Below are 4,809 nucleotides of genomic sequence, written 5' to 3'. Positions count from 1 at the left end.
GGCAGGTCCCCTCCCACCTCACAGGTGACCACATGGAAGCTCAGGAGAGAGGAGGCAGGTTGTGGAGATGAGAGGTAAGCCCAGCCCTGCTGGGGCCCGGCTGGGTGCCCGGGTGGCTCACGTCACCAGAGGGACCTCCCTGTTGCACCTTTGAGCCGACGGCACTGAGCCCGGGGGGGTCTCCGTGAGCTGGTTCGCACAGACACCCCCACACCTACCCCATGGATGTGGGAGTCTCCGCCATTTCCCCTGGGGTCTCCCAGCGCCTCCCCCGTGAGGGACCCCCTCCCCGGGACTCCCCCAAGGGCTCCCCACCACACCTGCTGCAGTGTTGGCAGCTGGAAACCCCCAGGAGACCCGAGGGACCTGGGGACAGGAAGGGAGGGAGGAGACTCCCCTCTGTGATTCGTGTTTGCTCTGTGCAGTGAGGTGTGGACACTACAGGGTCAGGCCGCATCTCCCAGGCTGGCTGGGGGCCGAGGTTGGGGTCGGAAGAGCCGGATGGTCTGTGGAATGGCCCCACCCCTGAATAGCCTGGGCGGGCAGCGGCCGCACTCAGGCCCCAGCAGCAGAGCCCACAGCGTGGGGGGTGGGTGCAGGGATGGGGCAGGGGCCAGCTGTGCCATCCCAGGTGGTCTTGGGGCCTCTGCCTCCCTCCCACCATGTTGGGGATCTCGTGTCGAGGACAGGCTGACTGTCTGCGTTGTTGCTGTGTAGGGCGGGGGTTGGCCCCTCACGGAGGCTCCTTGGTCCTCCCAGATGCCGCCGGGGGGTGCCTCTGTAAGAAATCAAACATATATCTCAGTCCTGGGCCCAGTGCAAACATTCCTCCATTTGTCTCAACTTTAGAAAAACACCACCTGGAGAGTCCCCAGTAAGGTCACAACCATTTGTGGAGTGGTTTTACTGAGAGTGTGGGAACCAATAAAAAAAACTGCTAAATGTATAACTTAAAATGTTAACCAATTGTAATGCTGTAACCCAAAGAATTCCCTTGTTTCTCTGTAACCTTACATATCCTGTTTACATCGGGCTATAAAAAGTGAGCACATGCATCGTTCGAGGCCCTCTTGTATGCTGTGGAGCAGAGGGACCAAGTTCGAACTTGCAGTAAAGATCCTTGCCGCTTGGCTTTGACTCTGGACTCTGGTGGTCTTCTTCGGGGAATAAACGGTCTGGGCATAACACCTCGAGGAAGGCCCAGCTTCCCGAGCACCTGTACATGAAGGGGTGGCCTGCTCCTCCACACCTGTGGGTGTTTCTCGTTAGGTGGAACGAGGGACTTGGGAAAATAAATAAGACAGAGACAAAGTGTAAAGAAAGAAAAGCGGGGCCCAGGGGAGCGGCGCTCAGCTTACAGAGGACCCGCGCCACCCCGGTCTCTGTGTTCCCTCAGTATTTATTGATAATTATCTTTACCATCAAAAAGATAAGGGAGTAAATCAGCAGTAAGACATATAGATAAAGATCTTTGTGACCTGAATAAGTTCCAGGAACATGCTGTGCCTTGAGATGCATACGCAAACATCTCCATGACCTTTTAGCAGCATGGCTCCAGCAAGTCCCACCTTATTCCTAAAGCGGTTTTCTCTTTGCTCAGTAAACAAAGCACACAATGGGTTTTACACGGAGATGTTCCATTGCCCAGGGAGGGGCAGGAGACAAATGTTTTTCTCTTACTTGAGATTAAGAGAATGATGACATTTAACCACAAGCAGCCTTTAGGCACTTGTTTAACAAAGCACGTTCTGTACAGCCCAAAATCCTTTTAACCTTAAGTCACCACAGCACAGGTCTCTGGCAAGGACAAGGTTGGCAGTAGGGTCACAGATTAACAGCCTCTCAAATACAGAACAAAATGGAACCTCTTATGTCTACTTCTTTCTATATAGACACAGTAACAGGCTGACCTCTCTTTTCCCCACACATACGGATGTCAGGGTCCCCGCAGCCAGGGGGCGGGCCAGGGAGAAGGCCGAGTGTGTCGGGGTCTTCCCTGGACCTCCCCAGGGAAAGAGAGGAGGCAGCCGTCACCGGCCGGGCTGGTGAGAACACTCCTGGGGCCGGTGGTGTTACCTGCACGTCCCAGGGCGCAGACACTACGGGACGGTTGAGCTGGGGCTGCCACCATGCCCCAAAGCAGGCAGAGGGGTGCACTCACCCCAGAGACTCATCCGCTCCCCGTCCTGGAGACCAGGAGTCTGAGGTCCAGGAGTCTCAGGGCCGTGCTCCCTCACCAGGCTCCAGCGGCAGCTCCTTCCAGCCTCTCGCAGCTCCCGGGGGCTCCAGGCATCCCTGGGTTTGTGGCCGCGTCACTCCGGTCTCTGCTTCTGTCTCCACGCGGCCTCCTCCCCTGTGTCTGCGTCTCGTCCGCTGTCTCTCAGGACACTTGCGAGAATGAGTAAAGGGGTGCACGAACAAGGACTCTGGATGTCTGCGGTGGCCCGGGCCACTCCGCGTTCCATCTCGGGGCCAGGCTGTGTCTGAAAGACACGAACGCTGCCTGGTGGTGTTGCCCAATTTCTGTGGCCTCAAATCCTCCACCACAGCTGGTCACAAGCAAGGAAGCCTACGGCAGCACAGGGAAGGAACGCAGGGTTGCCTCTTGTGATTCCCCCAGGCAGCGGCCGACACCGGCCCTCAGCCCCCCGGCGGAGTCTCCGGGCGCCCATCTTCCCAGGTGCAGAGTTAGCGGCTCAGAAAGGCTCGGTGACCTCCCGCATCCACACAGCAGAGCCTCCCGAGGTGGCCGCACCCTCGTGAGGTTCCACCAACATCCGTGGACACGGCGGCCACCCTGAGGCTCACGAGGACATCCAGGGGCTTCGGAGCAGGTGCCTGGGAGACCTCGCTGGGCCAGGCCAGAAGAAGTCACAGGTTCGGAGAAACACGAATGCCAAAACCACACGCCTGGGCCTTGGGAAGGCAGATGCTGGAGGAGGCGGTGGGTGGGTGCTGTCTTTCTGTTATGCCCAGACTGTTTATTCCCCGAAGAAGACCACCAGAGTCCAGAGTCAAAGGCAAGCGGCGAGGATCTTTATTGCAAGTTCGAACTTGGTCCCTCTGTTCCACAACATACAAGAGGGCCCCAAACAATGCGTGCGCTCACTTTTTATAGCCCCATGTAAATAGGACTTGTAAGGTTACAGAGGAACAAGGGAATTCTTTAGGTTACAGCATTACAATTGGCTAACATATTAAGTTATACATTTAGCGGTGATCTATTGGTTCCTGTGCTTTCAGTAAAACTACAAACGGCTGTGTCGTTATCAGGGATTTTTCCAGGTGGTGTTTTTCTAAAGTTGAGATATATGGTGGGACGTGTTTGTACTGGGCTCAGGAAGTTGAGAGATATGAGAGATATATGGTGTTTGTAGTGGGCCCAGGAAATTGAGAGATATATGGTGTTTGTAGTGGGCCCAGGACGGAGGAATGTGCCTGATTTCTTTCACTTCCAGAAGGGCTGGGTGTCGGAGTGTGTGTGGGGGTGTGGTGCGGTGGGAGCTGCCCCTCCAGGACTGGGTTCTAGGTTTTGTGTGCGTGTATGTGCCTGTGGGTGTGCAGGGGTGTGTGTTGCGTGTCCCGTTCTTCACGGAGGCCTCTGTTCCGGTTCTGCTGTGTTGGGGAGGCGGTGGGAGGTGTCCCCCAGGGACGCCTGCGTTCGCACTTGTTGGTGGTGCTGCGGTTCGTTCTGAAGGATTCCAGGAAACAGCTTTGGAAGTACCTTCCAGTGGGACACATGGACGGACAGATTTTTTTTAAAAAAAATCTGATCTGACTAAATGCAGGTTCTCCAAAGCGAGGCCGATGTCAGGAGGCCCCTCGGGGAAATATCCGTCTGTCGCTTGTGGGGACCAGGATCGATGCAGCTCCCAGTGGCCACAGGCGCTCGGAGAAATATTCATCTATCGACTGGGGGCATGAACTGGGAACAGGAGTTAAACCGGCAGGGGACGGATGGTGACCCTGCTCCGGACGGGCTCTTCCTGGTCCTTTGAGTTTAGGTCCTTTGCTCTCCCAGGCAGCCCTCGTCCCCCCCGATTCCCCAAGGGTCTGGGGCAGGAGACGAGGGTCTGAGGCAGGAAAATAAGGTGTATTTGGCCTCATAGTGTTAGAACAAGGCTGTCAGGGTGCGTCCTAAAGCAACCTGCTGTTCTCGTGAGAGGGAAGAGATGCCAGGGATACTTGGGCACAGTGAAAAGACCCTATAAGCACACACCAGATGGCGTCCACAAGCCGAGGAGAGGGGCTTTGGGAGGAACCAGCCCGAGGGACGACACCTTGCTCTCCGACTTCAGCTTCCAGGACTATGGGAAGGTAGTTTTCAGTGAAGCCCAGCCCTGAACACTCACGCAGACAGGTACCTTTACTGTCCCTGTTCTTCTGCCAAGGAAATTGAGGCACAGAGAACTTTAGTGAACTGGACCCATAGGAGAGAACCAGGAATGGTCGAGCTGGGGTTGGAACAAACCACCCTTTTTGCAGCACTCATGCTCTTAGGCACGACACGTTTCCTTGGATACGCTGCAAACACGGAATACCGCAGTACACCCCGAACACGCAACGTCACCGTAACAAAGACGACACTGAGTCGAAGTGTCTTCAGCCACATGGGAATGTGTCAGAAGAGTACGGGGGTCTCTCGTGGATGGCATGAATAGAAGACCCCTAGAAAGGACGAGACGGCTCAGCCCACCACCCTCAGGGGAAGGTCTTGGTTCTGCTCCACCACCGCGTAGTTTCCCACCTCCCACAGGGGAAGGCCTCAGGACCTAGGAGACCTCAGTACCTGGAAAGTCTCAGTACCTA

General features: G+C 55.9%; 1 long non-coding RNA gene across 1 annotated transcript; it reads right to left on the bottom strand.

Moving 5' to 3' along the window:
- On the bottom strand, positions 1-3,185 carry LOC117088790. The gene is made up of 3 exons (XR_004439328.1): positions 1,926-3,185; positions 1,189-1,216; positions 1-776 (listed from the first exon to the last, which is right to left on the bottom strand). It is a non-coding gene; the product is annotated as an uncharacterized LOC117088790 (long non-coding RNA).
- Between the last annotated feature and the right edge of the window lie 1,624 nt (positions 3,186-4,809).

The sequence above is a fragment of the Trachypithecus francoisi genome, unplaced genomic scaffold, assembly GCF_009764315.1.
Source record: "Trachypithecus francoisi isolate TF-2019V2 unplaced genomic scaffold, Tfra_2.0 Contig00783, whole genome shotgun sequence".
Classification (NCBI taxonomy): domain Eukaryota; kingdom Metazoa; phylum Chordata; class Mammalia; order Primates; family Cercopithecidae; genus Trachypithecus; species Trachypithecus francoisi.
Note: the sequence above shows the minus strand (reverse complement) of the source record. Positions and strands in the feature narration are given on the sequence as shown.